General features: G+C 47.7%; 1 protein-coding gene and 1 long non-coding RNA gene across 6 annotated transcripts in view; one reads left to right on the top strand and one right to left on the bottom strand.

Moving 5' to 3' along the window:
* The window catches only part of CTCF (CCCTC-binding factor), a 45,562-nt gene extending 40,663 nt beyond the window's left edge, over positions 1–4,899 (bottom strand). For 2 of the 5 annotated variants that reach the window (XM_061387590.1, XM_061387595.1), the window contains exons 1-2: positions 4,639–4,832; positions 645–761 (exon numbers count right to left, since the gene is read on the bottom strand). The gene's annotated coding sequence lies outside the window, so the exon portion shown is untranslated. Of the gene's footprint in view, positions 1–644; positions 762–2,590; positions 2,670–4,638 lie in introns of those variants that run through there. The other 3 variants (XM_061387591.1, XM_061387596.1, XM_061387593.1) reach the window with 3 other exon arrangements.
* On the top strand, positions 4,031–15,159 carry LOC133230328 (uncharacterized). The gene is made up of 2 exons (XR_009730815.1): positions 4,031–4,098; positions 8,506–15,159. It is a non-coding gene; the product is annotated as an uncharacterized LOC133230328 (long non-coding RNA).
* Positions 15,160–16,645: the final 1,486 nt, after the last annotated feature.

The following is a 16,645-nucleotide window of genomic DNA, read 5'->3' as shown; positions in this document are numbered from 1 at the left end:
AAGCACAGGATTCCATCTGTTCCTCACCAAAACTACAAACTGCCACAGGCCATGGACTTTTGAGGTCATTTGTCAAGAGTCAAAATCTATAGTTCAAGGGTTTCTACAGAATGAGTGGGTGAAGTCGCTCAGTCGTGTCCGACTCTTTGCGACCCCATGGACTATAGCCTACCAGGCTTCTCCGTCCATGGGATTTTCCAGGCAAGAATACTGGAATGGGTTACCATTTCCTTCTCCAGGGGATCTTCCCGACCCAGGGATCAAACCTGGGTCTCCCGCATTGGAGGCAGATGCTTTAACCTCTGAGCATCCTAGGGTCTTCCTACGTACATACTCAGAATGGTACTTAATGCTTTATACAAATTTGCATAACTCTGATAATAACCTCATTAACTGGTGTTATTCTCACAAATAACAACTGTAGGAGTAGAAAGGTTAAGTAATCTACCCAGTGTCAGCCAGCTAGTGTATGGCAGTGCAAAGAGAGTTTCAAATGGAGTATTCCTTGAATATAAAGCTTAAATGCTCTCAATTATCCACTGTCCTATATCTCCTATACTTAAGAATGATCCAGCAAATCCTCCAACCCCAGAAAGGTTTTATTACTCCTATATGTAAGACCAAGAAGTGGAAATAGCATTTACCTCTCCGTGGCTGCAAAGTCAGTTTGAGCAGGGAAAACAGAACTCAGCTCTCAAGCCTCTGGTCAGCAATCTGTCCGCTACTGCATCTTGTTCTTTGGACCCAGGTCTGCAATCATTCTGAAACAGAAGCACACATCATTTTATGGACACCAAATACACACAAATGCAGACATAGTATGAAAAGCAAAATGAAAGCAAGAGGAAGACAGATAAAATTGGGAAAAAACAGTATACTTGCTAAAATGTCACATTACTATTATTAAAGTAGTGGTTTTACTGATTGTTAGTTTAAACCTCAAGACTATATTTTTCAGTGTAATAAGATAACTATGGAGGGAGCTTCCACTGACCTTCAACAGTCCTAAAAGCACAGCAATGAAATACCTTTTCTTAGACAAATAACAAAACACTTTTTTAAAGTCAAATTGCTACTTAACAATTCTGTCTCTAAAATACAAATAAATGGACTGTCAAGCTTCAGGCAATGGTAGAGTGGTACTTAACTCCATGGCAGGGGCGGGGATGGACATTACTCTTAAATCAAAGAGCTAAATTTAACCATTTCCAAAGAAACTGGCATATGAGGTACAATTAAGAGGAATTCATCTCATAAAACTATTATGATACTTTATCAGATGAAGCTAAAGAAGTCTTCGCTGCTGAAAAAAAAAAAGGCAATTTATAACAACATAAGTAGATAATTAGTGTATTTAATCCAAGAAACACTTTTATATTGGATTCATATATTGTCACCAAGGTGCCTCAAAAGGTATGAAATTTTATGCCCCTAAAAATTGGAAGGGTGACTAAAAATAAGATCAACTGAGGAAAAAACCCATTACTCTTGGGGTATATATTAGCAGTCTATATTCAATAGCCACATCTTTGCATTTAAATACTAAACACTGAGAAAATGCAAAGGTACAGCCAGGGAAGAGCTGAACACAGCAACTAGAGAAAGCTTGGGGACGTTTAAAACAATAAATACGGTGTGCCTAATTCACACATTTGTGAACCATGTACCTCAATGTTATGTATTACTATTCTTTCTAAACCTGTATGTTCTTTCTCAGTGCATTAAATCATGATAAATCTTACTTGTTTGAAGAGGGACCTAATTTTTTGCAAAAGCATTTCTAGTCATCTGAAACCAAGATAGATAAATAAGTTAGACAGATGGTCAGCTAGGTATCTGGTTTTAAAAAATGACATAGAGCCTATAAAGTAAATAATGTGGAGTGGATTTGATGCCAGTAGCATCCCTCAAGCAAAAAACCAGTCTCCCGAGATACATTCTGCCAGCAGGCACCACTCCGAAAAGCTCTGCCACAGGATTTCTCAGAACCCTAGTCAGCCACAGGTGGCTTCTGCCACTCGTAAGGAACTCCCCAAGCCACTCAGAGAAGTCCTTGGTGGGTGCCCTCATTTTTGTATGTTCTTTAAAGCAAAATCCTAAAGCTCTTAGGACTTTAATGCATATTAAGGATAACTTTTACAGCTACTCTTAAATAAGCAGTATTTTCCTATGCAGGTAAGCATTCCTATTGTAATCTTTCCCATACTAGCAATACGTTTCTTTGGGTAATCTTAGGTCCTCAATTTATTCTCTCTGTAGACTTCGTTTTCCAATAAAAACAAAGGAGACTTCCAGCAGTCCAACGGTTAAGACTCCTCACTCCCACTGCAGGGGACATGGGTTAAAAGATATAACTAAGATCCTTGCATGCCTCATGGCATGGGGAAAAAAAAAAAAAACAGCACAAAATCAAATAAACAACAAAGTATGAATCCTGGCATATAGGAAATCTCAAAGGATAGCAACCCTGTGGACAAGAGCTATACCTTTAGAACAAAATAAATGATGTGTAAAACCAAGAAGCTGGTGACTCTATATAGCGCAACTGAAATCAAGAAGCAAAATATGGTCTATGGAGCACAATGTTAACCTGGGAAAACAAGCTTTCCTGCTGACTCAATCACAGACCTGCTGGATTTATCCCGTGTGGAGCTTATTTTAAGTAAAACATGCCACCTGCCATCCACAGTTTCAAAAGGAAAGCAAAACCGAAAATTACTAGAATGCCAAAAACTACACAAATGGACTAATGTATTAGGCAATTAAGTGTGGTTCTATTCTCAAGACTGACCCTCCATCAACACTGCTGCATATAGTTACTTAGTGCAATCTTATTTTGGAGAGGGAGAAGGAATATTTTATAGGGTTCAAAAAAGTAATGTTGAAAAGATTCCCCTATGGAGGCAGTTGCTGCAAAATTCTACAGAGATTACACACAGTAGATCGGTCAATTTCGCTTAGCACCAGGCTATTTTAATGTTCTTATGAATTTAACATAGCCTCCCTGCTCTCCTTCCCCACTCCCTGCCCGTCAGTTAATCAAGACTTTCTTTCCTCTCTCCAAAGCAATTGCTGCATGATATTGTATTAAGGTACTAGCTAGCATATTGGGGGAGGGGGGAAACCTGGCAATTCAACAGGAAGCTTTTTAATGATGCAAGAGGGCTTAAAGACATAGTGAATTTAACATACATGCGCTGTTTAACTTCTTTTACTGCCTAAGGGGAACCTGGAATTTTAACTTTTATAGTTGATCTAAACTCAAAGAAAGCAGGAAGACGCTTCATATGCGAATGTTTACTTACTGCTGAACTCAAAGCTACAGGAAGTCAGCTACTAGAGTAGTTACATTAGGCGTAGATATTTATAAACCAACTGCAACTAGTGACCCAGGATTCAATTACAACACCAACCCTCATATTTCAGCATATGGGCAAATTACCAGTGGAGTCAAGAACAAATTCATTCTGCCCTACTGGCGCTTTAGATCGGGTTGCACAATCCCGCGACAGAACTGCCTTCGCCTAGCCCTGAAGCATCAGGTACTAAGTACAGTAGTAAGTCATCGTCAGGAAGTTTCAAAGCGAGACAGAAACTCAAAGAGTTGCCTCAATCAATTTAGCCAACCCATAATCCCGAATTCAGGAATTTGTCACGTCACTGAGATCAGAATTAAATTAAGTCTTGATCCCTTTGCGATCTCTTAGTGCATGAAGTCAGGCTGCTATCAATGCAACGAGAATCCGACCCTAGCTCGAGAAAAAAACTACTTGTTGGGGAACTTGTGTCCTTTCCGCCCGGCGTGCGGGACCGCATCGTTCGGATCACGCAAAGAGCCCGGCGCTAGTTTGGGGGCGCAGTGGGGCCCGGCGGGGGCGGCGAGCGCGCGTCCCCCCGCCCGCTCAGGCGGCGTCGAGGCGCGAGCAGCTCAGCCAGCCTTGCAGAGGGAGCTCTCGGCAGCTCTGGGGTCCCTCTACTCGCAGCCGCAGCAGCGCCGCCTGCGCCACTCGGTGGAGACGGAGACCAGCGGCGGCGACGCGCGGACTGGGAGCGACCGCGGAGCAGCCGGGCGGCGGGAGACGCTCGCCAGGCCGCCGGGTAGGTTCCGGGGACCGGGCAGGCTGGAGGATGGGCAGCCGGAGAGGCGTCGGCAAGGACCTGACACCCATACCGCACGAAGACTCGACTGCGCGCGCGGTGGCTGTGTCTGGACCCTTGAGCGAGAGGGTCGCGGAAAACGGGGCATAGAGATCGCCTCTCGGCTGAGGCCACCCGCCGCGGGAGGGGTGGAGGGCAGAGGGCGGGCCGCGGCCGGGCCAAGAGCCGGCCTCGAGGGCAGAGACAAAGGAAGGAAAATGGAGTCGCCAGCGCGCGGGCCTCTGTAGCTGCCACCGCCGGAGGCCTAGCGCGCCGTAGGAGGGAGGCCTAGCGGGCGGGTTGGGGGGGGGAGGGGGCCCGGCCCGGCCGCGGCGGGGACGGGCAATGGCGGCGGCCGCGCCGCAGCAGGGACGGTAGAGGGAGACAAACACCCCCCGGCGGCGGCGCTGGCGCCGGGCTGCAGCCAGCGCCGACCGGAGCGGCCCCATCGTGACACCTAGAGGCGGCCCGCGAAACCTCCTCCACCCGGGGCCCCCTTACCTCCGCGCCACACCCCCCGCAGCGCTCGCTCCGCCGCCGCTCCACCGCTCCGGCCACCCGGCGTCCCCAGCCAGCTCCGCGCACCCGCACCGGCTTCCGCCGCCGCCGCTGCCGCCAAAGAAGCAGCTCCGCGCACGGTTTAATCGCTCCACAGGCTCGGACACAAAATGGCGGCGGCGCGGTGCAGTGCGCCTGCGTCGGCGCTGCCGGGGCCGCGGGTGCTGATAAGGGAAGGGACGGGTGGGGGGGCCGGCCGGGCGACGAGTGAAGGGCGGGGGAGGAAAGGTGAGGGGAGGGGTTGGCGCAGGGCAGCATGGGAGGCGGCCCCGGGCGCCAACTTTCAAAAGCGGGCGCGATGGCGTCACGGGACGCGCTGCGGGTCGCGTCACGCCGCACGCGCCCTCAACTGATCGCGCGTGGGTTCTTAGGGAGCCCGACGTCCGGGCTCCCGCTGGGTGGGGCTTCCTGGGCGGAGGCAGTCCCTTCTGGGCGGCCCAGGATCCCGGCCCAGTTGACCTGCTTAGCGGCAGTCTCCCGCCCTCAATCCGAAAGGGCGGACGTGGGGCGGGGGGAGGGTGTCTGGAGGAAGCGCGCGCGGGACTAGGCCGTGGGGCTGAGGCGGGTCTTGGGCGGAGCCCCGCCCTAGTCTCCGCCCTCGACGGGCCGGACCCGCCCTCCGAGAGCCGCACGGCAGCCCGCCACGGGTAAGGCCGGGCGGGTCCCCTCTCACTCCCAAGTCCTCGGAAACAATCCTTACCCCGCGAGCCAAGACAGGCAGGGCTGTCCTGGGGATCTCTATGCCCTACAAGAGGGCTTCCTAATACTGGGTGTGAGAGAAGAGGGCTTTCTCCTGGTGTGCCCAGGCCACTTCGGCCGGGAGAGGCCAGCGGAAGGCCAGACTTAATGCTTTTACACGAACGATCGTACCAGTCTTTTGCCAAAAGGATGTTCTCTATTTGGCGCAGTGTAATTGTGTATTTGAAAATGTAAGTTTCTTGTTTTTGCCTAAGAACTGTTAAGCTCTCTGTAGGCGGAGTCCTTAAGCCCCTCGCTGTGCGGTCGCCCCTCCCCCTCCCAAGGATGCACCTGCAGACTCTTCTACCCAACCAGCAATAAAGTTTCCTGAAGACTGACTGGAAGATGTTCTGGTGGCTCAGGAGGAGAACCTTTGATACTTACGAGAATCTGGTTCAGGACTGTATCTTTAATTCCGTTACCTTAGGTCAAGGGGGAGCAAACGGACCCAGCGTCAAGTGAACAGCTGCTGCTCCATTGAGCTGATTGTTCCATTATGAAAATGTTAGCCCAATACTGACACCTATTTTGTTTTTTCTTTTTAAAGGAAATCTGGGTTTGTTTGTTTTTTTACTGTAAAATCTCCAGGTGTGGGCAACTATCAGATGTTTTAAAAGTGCATAAGCTGATTAAGCCACACACAAGCCCTGTCAGTTTGTATGACCTCTGACTTGAAGGAAAGAGTGAAGAGAAGTTCCACGGCCAAATCCTAGGCACCCCAGCATTTAAGATAGCGTAATGGAGAAGGAGATTTGAGAGGGAACAGCCAGGAAGACAGAAGGAAATCCACTGAGTGTTAAGTTTGGAATCCGAGGGCAGAGAAGGATTCAGGTAGGAGAGGAATGGTCAATTGTGTTTAGTGCTGCTGAGAAGTCATCTTGGGCCAGAAACATGGCTATATTGAATTGGCTACCTTGTAAGTCACTGGTGATTATCACTGGTGAGTTTGGCTTGATTTATGTTGGTTAATCAGAGATGTGGACCTGACTAGAATGGGTTGACCTGAGAAGGAAATGGCAACCCACTCCAGTGTTCTTACCTGGAGGATCCCATGGACAGAGGAGCATAACCAGCTACAGTCCATAGGGTCGCAAAGAGTCCTACACAGCTGAAGCGACTGAGCAGGCTGCAGAATGGGTTGAAGCATGATCGGGAAAGTAAGGAAATAGAGACAGCACACATAAGCAACATGAAGTTTAGCCACAAAGGGAGCAAAGAAATTCAGGGATAAATGTGGAAGGATATGGGGTCAAGGGAGGATGACAAGATGAAAGGATTATAGCATGTTTATTTGTCATTGGGAGTGCTACAGGAGAACAAAGTCTTGCTTGACTTTTTTTTTTCTTTTGGCCACACTGCAGGGCTTGCAGGATCTTACAGGATCGAACCCAGACCCATAGGAGTGAAAGCGCTGAGTCTTAACCACTGGACTGCCAGGAAATTCCCTTGTTTGACTTAAATCAGGGTGAAATTCATGAAAGAATATAAGGAAACTGGGAGGTTTGACCCTGGATAGGAACAGGATGCTTCCACTGTGGAAATTAGAGTAACAAGGGTGAAGATGGATGCAGATGCAGGGGAGAGGTAAAACAAGCTTGCAGTTTTCCTAGTGGGACTGCCTTAGTGGTATTGGTACCCATTTGAAGTTTGCGGTCATGAGTTCATTATTATTATTTTGGTCACATAGCATTCAGGATCTCAGTTCCCTAAGAGGGATCAAACCCACACCCTCTGCAGTGGAAGTGGGAACTCTTAACCACTGGACTTGCCAGGGAAGTCCTGACCATGAGTTTAAAGTTAAACCAATTGGCCCAGTGTGTGATTTTCCTCCAACAACATTTAACTGCTTGGGTACAGACGTGAAGAAAAGGGATAATTTGATTTCTCAGGACCAGGACCCAAGTTTTCTGATACCTAGTCTTAGGTACTTGCCTTATGTGATTAACTATTCTAGAAATGGTGAAATATTTGGAAAATTTACATGTGACCGCTTTTTCTAGAAATCAAATTATTCCCGTTATCTCATGTATACTTGAGGACTCAGGCATAAAAAAAAGGCAAACTTTTTGAGAAAAATTACCAGACATCTCTGGCATATTTGCATTTTGTATTTTTTTCAGCCTGCCACTCCAAAAAGCTCCTGGTATACTTAGGAACTTTGTACTGAAAACAAAGCTGATTTACACTTCAATTCTTAGCTTCTTTTTCTTCTAGCACTTATAATAATCTAATTCACTTTCTCTAAGACCTTACCTCATACATCTTATCTTTAAGCTTCAAGAATGTCATCTAAAGCTTTAATGTAGGTAAATGTAAAGCAATATATTTAAGTGACAAAAAAAACCTCAGCTGTGCTTAGAATTATCTTTACAGCTGCTATGGTCTAAATCTTTGTGTCCTCTCCAAAACTCATGTGTGGAAATCCTAATGTTAGATATGATGGTATTAGTAAGTGGGACCTTTGGGAGGTGCTTACGTCCCTCAGAAATGGGTCTGCTGCTGCTGCTAAGTTGCTTCAGTCGTGTTTGACTCTGTGCGCCCCATAGACGGCAGCCTACCAGGCTCCCCGTCCCTGGGATTCTCCAGGCAAGAATACTGGAGTGGGTTGCCATTTCCTTCTCCAATGCAGAAATGGGTCTAGTGCCTTATAAAAGAAGCTTCATAGAAATCCCAGCCCCTGCCACCACATGAGGACACAGCCAGAAGGCACCAGCTGTGAACCAAGAAAAGGGCCTTCACCAGAATGTGACCATGTTGGTGCTTTGACCTCAGATTTTCCAGCCTCCAGAACTGTGAACAGTAAACATCTGCTGTTTATAAGCGCCCAGTTGGTGGTATTTTGTTATAGCAGCCTGAACAGACTAAGACAACTACTATATTTACACTGTATCAACTATCATTACAACTATACGACCTCTGAGGAATCAATTAGAAACCAGAATGAGGTCCAGGTGGCCTTGCAGCCTGCTCTCTGCTCTCTGAAGACAAAGATCCCATGTGCTGCTCGGACATGGCTGAGAAAATGCTGAGAATCACTAGGAAGGAGCAAAAGGAAATGTTTTCTTCTTGCAGGAAATGGTGATGTGTCCTACTTTGCGCATGAAGTTGGCTCTAAAGATCAAGGGACAGAAAGCCAGTCCAAAAGGATAGTCTGTTTCAGGCCGGACAGAAACAGGCTGAGAAGAGGAATATGGTGAGAGCCTGCGGAACAGTTGGGATGATAAAAATAAGGACAAGTTTGTTGCCTATAGTACTATCCCAGACTATGTCACCCAGAGAGAACTGTAGTGATTTAAAACCGCCCAGTGATTTAAGATGGAGAAGGCAATGGCACCCCACTCCAGTACTCTTGCCTGGAAAATCCCATGGACAGAGGAGCCTGGTGGGCTACAGTCCATGGGGTCGCTAAGAGTTGGACACGACTGAGCGACTTCACTTTCACTTTTCACTTTGATGCATTAGAGAAGAAAATGGCAACCCACTCCAATGTTTTTGCCTGGAGAATCCCAGGGACGGGGGAGCCTGGTGGGCTGCCGCCTATGGGGTAGCACAGAGTCAGACATGACTGAAGCGACTTAGCAACAGCAGCAGCAGTAATTTAAAAAGTGTTCTTCCCATGGACTGTCTCAGGTTTATTGTCCACAGGAGTTCAAGGCATTATCACCAGAAGGCTGTCAGCTTACCTCGTGGCAGTAGTGAAGTCACTAGGTTCTAAGACCTGGCCCTGAGCCTCCAGAATGGATTCCTTCCTTAGAGACTCATCAGGTTCACAGGAGCTTGATGCATAAGCCAAGTGACATTTTACTAACTGAGAGGCGGACTGGTGCTCACGTGCTGGCAAAAGGTATGTTCTCTCCCTGTAGGAGAACCTCCTGGGAAGCCATATTATCAGGAAGCTTCAGTAAGCAGTTAATTTATATAATGTAAATGTTTAATATGCTGGAGTCATATTGTCCGGCATTTGAATCTTATCTTGGTTTCTTATTAGCTGGGTGATCTTGGGTGAATTAGTAACAACTCAACTGCAGGTTTCTTCTCTATAACACTTCTTCACAAAGTGGTAAGGACTGAATGAGACAATCCAAATAAAACATTAGGCATAGTTCGAGGCACTGATAATCACACAATAAATGTAAACTATAATTTTTTTTATTTTTGTGCTTATTAACCTACCCTCACTCCCAAATCTGCCTTCTGATGGCCATGGTCTTTAATTAATTAATAGGATTAATTAATTGAATTACTTACTGACTAGGCTTTCCTTGGCCTGGAAGCCATTCTTTCTGAGGAAAGTGTATTTTGTGCTATTATTCTCAGAAGAACAATTCTATTTCCAAATCTTCCTTAGCTCCCACTGTTGTCCCCAGGTAAAGCTTGCAATAATCGTGATCATTTATATGTTTTTTGGGAACTCATTAAGCAAGAGTCTCAATGAATTGAGGAGAGATGTGCTGATTTTCTGAGGAACAATGGGCAAGACTCTTCCCCACTTTGTGGGGTAAGACGTAAAGCTACACCTGAGGACTCCATTGCTCTGTGTCTACTGAGGACATGTGTGAGGCATAATCCAGTGCAGCAGAGATTTACTGAGTACTGCTGTCTTCGGCTGGAGAAGGCAATGGCACCCCACTCCAGTACTCTTGCCTGGAAAATCCCATGGACGGAGGAGCCTGGTAGGCTGCAGTCCATGGGGTCGCTAAGAGTCGGACACGACTGAGCGACTTCACTTTCACTTTTCACTTTCATGCGTTGGAGAAGGAAATGGCAACCCACTCCAGTGTTCTTGCCCGGAGAATCCCAGGGATGGGGGAGCCTGGTGGGCTGCCATCTATGGGGTCGCACAGAGTTGGACACGACTGAAGCGACTTAGCAGCTGCTGTCTTCAGCTCCCTTTCTAGGCACTGGGATACAAAGATGACCCAAGATGTGTTTCCCGCTCATAAAGTTTAGAAAACAAAACCAAAACACATTAATGCATAACTGTGATAATGGGAAGAAATGGACTCATAAAGGAGCAAATCATTTCCCAGGGGTATCTCATTTCAGCTTTGTGTTGATAGGATCTGAAGGGCTTCCCCGGTGGCTCAGTGGTAAAGAATCCACCTTTCCAATGCAGGAGACGTGGGTTTGATCCCTGGGTTGGGAAGATCCCTTGGAGGAGGAAATGGTAACCTACTCCAGTATTCTTGCCTGGAGAATCCCATAGACAGAGGAGTCTGGCAGGCTACAGTCCATGGGGTTGCAAAGAGTCAGACATGACTGAGCACACAGGCACGCAAAAGCTCAGAAGGCATTAACAAGGCAAGGCATGTAAGGTGAAGAGCCATAATCAAGGGCATAAAAGGGTACAAGAGTGTTGGGGGACAGTAAGTCATCCCATTCTTTTGGATGAGGGTGTAGTGAGTGATACTAAATCTTGTAAGATATTTGGAAAACTTTCAATCTCAACTGCCAAGGGCCAACCGCTTTCTCCTAAATTTTAAAGACCTGCCCTTCTATATCATCTCCTACCCAGACCACAGGAATTTGTTTCCTTATTGATATCTGCTTTCTTCAGATCCCTATGAAAATTCTATTTTACCTCCCAGCTCAAACTACTGCTCTCTACTTTTGCCCAGGCAAAAGTCTAAAGGATTTTGCCTGGGCCTACATCTCACATTTGAGCAGTAGGTTACTTTTGTTCTCTGTGCTCTTACCTGCATTTTTCAGATATGCATTGATCACCCTTAAATAATCCACCTAATCTGTTCACTTTTTTTTAAATCTGTTCACTTTTGATTTTAAAAAACACCTTCATGCCTGCCCTGTTAATTGATGTTCACAGTTCTTTTTGCAGAGCCAACTAGTTTTGTCCTTAACTCTAGAAGTGAAGTGACTTGCTCAGAGTTGTCCAGTAACCTGTTGACAAAACCAGAATGAGTACTCAGATCTTCCAGCCCCACCCTCTCTTCCTGTTCTTTCACTGGCCACTCTGCGCTCTTCACTCTGTTAGGTAACATTTCCATTTTTATAGGGATCATCTGTACTTGATGCTTTAGCTCAGGGACTGCTTGGGAGGGGGAAAAGGAAGGGAGGTCTATCAGGGAGCTCTGGACCTCTCTGCTCCCTCATTTTCTCCCCTCCGAATTTTATGTGATTTGTTTAGAGGTAAAAAGGTTTCGTCCCCTCCATGCAAATTGGACAGTGCCTTAACCCAAAGGGAGGGGTTTAATGGTGGAAATTTCAGGCTCTTAGTAAATAGAAGAGGTATTTGGAATAACGATTTACTAATCTAAGTAAACCTTGAATAGGGCTTCCCAGGTGGCTCAGGAGCCCTATTAATTAATTAAAGACTATGGCCATCAGACTCAGGAGCCTGGCAGTCCATGGGGTCACAAAGAGTCAGAAATGATGAAGCAACTGAGCATGCATGCATGCAAGTCCTGAATCAACTGCTCTATGCCCAGGTCTGTGTTCAAGGTGCTACTGGAGAGAGATGATGCCCCTAGCCCTCAGGTGCCTCATGTTTTGTCTTGTATTAATCTGGAGACATTAAACCCTCATGAGTTTTAGTAGGTAAAAATCAAGGATGGAGAAGCAAGTAAAAGGAGGGTATGGGTAGCAGGTGTGGGAGGACCAGATTGGTCACCAGATATCACTGTGGTCATACGAGACTTGACAAGGAAGCAAGGATGACTCTCCAACTGCTCCCTCTAGCCTACATCTCTTCTTGCCCAGATCTACATGTCTAGCTTCTTTCTGGACACTTCTCCTGGATGGCTCCCAGGCTACCCTTAGGAGCCTTGTCATTCTCCTCCTCATTTGCTTCGCTAGGGCTCCCCCTTTACAGTGAAAAACACCCCCATCCATCCACCACACCAGCCAGAAACCTAAGCTTCATTCTCTAATCTCCCACATCCCATCAGTCTCCAAATCCCGTCCATTCTACCTTCTGAACATTTCACTCTAACCTCCTCTCTATCTCTACCTGGCTTAGCATCAGGCTCCTCACTGCTCCCTGCCTCCTCCCTCAACACAAAGCAACCTTTCCAAACCACAGATGGGATCACAAAATTCCCCCGCTTCAAGTCCATGCATGAGTCCCCAGTGTCCTAGGAGTAAATCCCAACTCCTCAGCCACTCCACAAGCCCCTTTCTAACTGCCCCCTCTGGATTCAATTTGCCTCCTCCACTCATCTGACCTCACTTCTCTCTGCCTGTATTGTCCCCTGCTCAGGCTTCCATTCCATTCCTTATTTGAGAACCCAGTGGTAAAAGTGCATTCTAAGGAGCTATGTTTCATAGGGGACTCTGAGGGGTATTTTTATCCAGACTTTTTCTGCACTAAACATATACTGCTCTTTCATATTCACAATGTTTTCATATTGTGTTAAGTTTTAGAGATATGCATCAAAAGCTATTTCTTGACCACTTACTATATATTTGGCCTTAGTTGCTGGGAACAGTAAAGGCAGATGCAGCCTGATTAAACAAGAATTGCCTGGAGCACATGTTTAAAATAAAAGATTCCTTGGTCTCTGAATTTGAATCTCCAGGGAAGTTCTCAAGTGAATTTTAGAACTGAGTGAGTTGGAAAGACCTAACCTGATTTCATTTATAAGAAATATCCAGGGACCTCCCAGTGGCTAAGATTCCCACTTCCACTGCTGGGGACGCAGGTTCAGTCCCTAATTAGGGAACTAAGATCCCACATGCCAGGTGACTCAGCCAAAAAAAAAAAAAGAAAAGAAATACCCAGAATAGGCAAATCTATAGAATCTGTGGTTTCAGTAGATTAGTGGTTGCCTTGAGGGCTGGGGGGCAGGAAAGGGAAGGGGATGCAGAGGTCCTGGGGATGATACTTAAGGAGTGCTGAGTTTCTTTTGAGGTTGATGAAATCTCTAAAATTGATTTGGTGATGATTGTAGAACCCTAAATACACTAAAAGCCACTACTGAATTATACATTTTAAACGGATGAATTGTATGGTATGCGGACTAAATCTCAATAAAGCTGTTTAAAAACAAAACAAAAAACTTGGACCAAGCTCTACAAGGAAGGCAACAATCATCTTTCCCAGACTTGGGTGGTATGCGTTACCTAGCTGACTAGTCAGCAAATACTTACAAATGTATATATTGGAGGTGTAAACAGTGATTGCAATGAGGTGTGATTCCCCTAAAACTGTACTAGGGGAAATGCATGCTCCTATGATAGGAGCACAGTGGAAGGGAAGCTTCCTGAGGAAATTTGTGATGTTTAGGTTGAAGCCTATCAAGTAACCAGGCATTAGCAAGGCAAGATGAGGAGTGTACCACAGAGGGGCAAGCAAGCCCCAAGGATGGTTCAGTGAGGTCCCGTGCAGACTGAGAAGTTAGGTGGCAGAAGTGGGGCTGGAGAGAGGAACCCACTTAAAAGCCTTTGTGAGCCAGGTTGAGGGGGCTGGAATTTTCCCTAAGAAACAGACTGTAGTGATGGGTCTGTTTTTAGAAATCACTTTGCACCTTGGAGACTGGCTGGAAGAAGGGCAAGACCAGAGACAGGGAACCTGTGAGGGGGCAGTTTTAGTGTTTAGGAGAGAGGTCAACATGTCTGGAAACTGAGTGGTGCCAATGGGGATGAAGAGAAACAGAACTTATCAATATTTAGGGCATTTAATTGCGAAGATTCTGATGGTTGGGATGAGGGCACAGGGGCAAGAATCAAGAGTGAGGCCCAGCTGTGTGGCTTGAGTACCTAGGTAGTTGGTAACCCCGAGAGTCTGGGAGGAAAAGCAGGTTTTGAGATGTTTGATTTTGAGCATGCTCTTCAAAAGGCATCCAGTCAGCAGTTGGATATGAGGGTCAGGAGATGAGGAGAGAGCCATGTGAATCACAGCCATGAGGCATACAGCCTTAGCATATAGATGGAAGCCAGAGAAATGGATAAGGTGGTTCAGGGAGTGTGTTTCAAAAGAGAGGAGCAAGGGGCCTAGAATGGAATGCTGTGGAGTGACGTTTGTAAGAGGATGCTTGAGGAGGAGGAGAAAGCTGTAGGGAGATTCAGAGGCAACAGCTAGAAACATCAGTGTTAGCATGGCAATTCAGTTGCTTATTCAGCTTCTCCAAGTCAATACTCTTGGCAGATCCAATATGCTCTGGGTGTCTTCAGAGAAAAATGAGACTTGACCATTGATATCAAACTCAAACTGTGACCATCACCTCATTGCAGCCTTCTGAAACAAGAGGCCTCTCCCTGCAGGCCAATGACAGTCTTATTTTCCAAATGATAGTTTTTCCTTAGCAGTTCATATAGGTCTGGGAGTCCTTCCCAAGCTCACCCTCTGTATTACATCAGCCCAGGAGAGCCAGGTCCAGCAGTCAGGCCAACAGCTTTCTGTCCACGGCCGAGAGATGGCCTAAATAGGGTCCTCCAGGGATGCCAGGGGTGGGGGGAACATGTCATATGCCCAGGGTTCAGCAAATTGTACCCACACACCAGGCAGAAGCCCACAAGGAAGGCACCCCCACTCTGTGGGCAAGACAAAGAAGCAGTTCTCTTCCCACATGCCAACCCATCTGCCTCTTTGCCTTTACCAACATGTTTTTTTCTTTCTTCTTTTTTTGGTTTTCTGCAGCTCTGAATACATGAGGAAGGAGAGTAGGAGACTGGTGAGAAGGTAAGGTTGGAAGAGGGCAAAAGGCAAGGAGGTGGGGTGGGGGGATCCAGTGCCCACCGACCCAATAAACTGTATCCTGGACTACCTCAGCCTGGTCCCTTTTTTTGCAGCATGGGCTTATAAGTTTCTCCAGGGGAGAGCCCCAGCAATAGTAGCCAGGGCATGGCTGTGGCCTTGATGACTTGATCGATGGGGCGTTTGTCAGGATGTCACAGACTTTGGAGGCCCACTTCCTTCTGTCCCCTCACAGAGCTGGCACAGGCTCCACAGGACAGCTGGGTACAGGCTTTCCCTGCTCTGGTGCATCTGACTCCTGGTGGTGTCATGAGCCTCCCGTCACCGGAGGCAGCAGGCTCAAAACTGTCCAGAGTCGCCAGAGTGAGAGCCTCTCCGAACCTGTGTGACAGCAGGGGAGGAGGTGTGCTGGGAGCAGCTTTGTCCTGTGGGAAGACCTATGGGAGCACCTGTGAGGGTTTGCATGTGCTGGGGAGGGCAGGGTGTGCAGAAGGGAGGACAAGGGCTTCCCCTGCCACTCCCCATTCCTGCCACCTCATAGACGTGGGCCTAAGCATAGGAGGCCATACAGCCTGACTTTAAGTAATTGATGGAGAGGGGTTGGGTGGCTGTTCTGGGGTTGATCCACTGCTCTGAACTGGGTAGGCTCGATGGGGCCAAGGCCTGAGGCTCTTTCTGTCTCAGCCTTGACAGTGCTTCCGCTGTACCTCACAGCACCCTAATTCTAGCTCCTACTCACCCTGACCCTCCAATCCACCCTCACCTAGAGCTGAATACGAGGCTCAGGATTCAGGGCTCTCCTTGTAGAGGACAGAGTTAGGTACCCTATCCCTTCCCAGAATAGGAAAGCAGAGATGTAGGGCCACTCAAATTTCCAGTGACCTGTTGACCCCTGGCAGGGGTGTTTTTCCACCCTCCATTTCTTGCCCAGGCCCTGTCCTCTCCTGTGGGTTGAGCCATGAGTTACTGCTGGTCTAGTCACCCCGCTGCACTTTCCCAGGACCTGCTAGGCCTGTGTTCACTTCCTCTTTCCCCAGCACACAGGCCATGCTTTGGATGTCAGTGGACAGTCCTGTCTTCCCAGTGGGGCTCTTGTGGGGCCACAGGCCTAAGGGACTCTAGGGGTGGTTCTGGGCCTGCAACGCTGCTTCGGGGGCCCTTACAGCAAGCCCAGGCTGTGGCCAGCTTTGGGTGCTGGCTCGGTCTCTATCAGTTGTTTGCCTTCCCCTGCTACGGCAGCCGATCATCCCCCCAAAACTGAGCTGACCATCTCTCCCATACCGCCCTTCACAGTTACAGAGGGAACACGCAGCCCATGTGCTGAGGGCGGTCAGCCTGCCCCCACCCCCGCGCCCACCCCCACCCAACTGGAATGAGCCACCTGCATCCACACACAGGTGTTTCCTGTGCTCCTTCCTGTTACCGTTTTTTTTTTCTGCTCAGCTTGGCTTCCCCAGCAGGTGGTTAAAGGCCCAGCCAAACCTCTACATACACAGCTCTAAAGCACAGGGGGGCAGAGCTCTCTGGGGATCTGGGTCACCCCTGAGGGGGCGGGGGGGC

Source organism: Bos javanicus, chromosome 18 (genome assembly GCF_032452875.1).
Source record: "Bos javanicus breed banteng chromosome 18, ARS-OSU_banteng_1.0, whole genome shotgun sequence".
In the NCBI taxonomy this organism is placed as follows: Eukaryota; Metazoa; Chordata; class Mammalia; order Artiodactyla; family Bovidae; genus Bos; species Bos javanicus.
The sequence above is the reverse complement of the archived record's forward strand: the minus strand, read 5'-3'. Positions and strand labels throughout refer to the sequence as shown.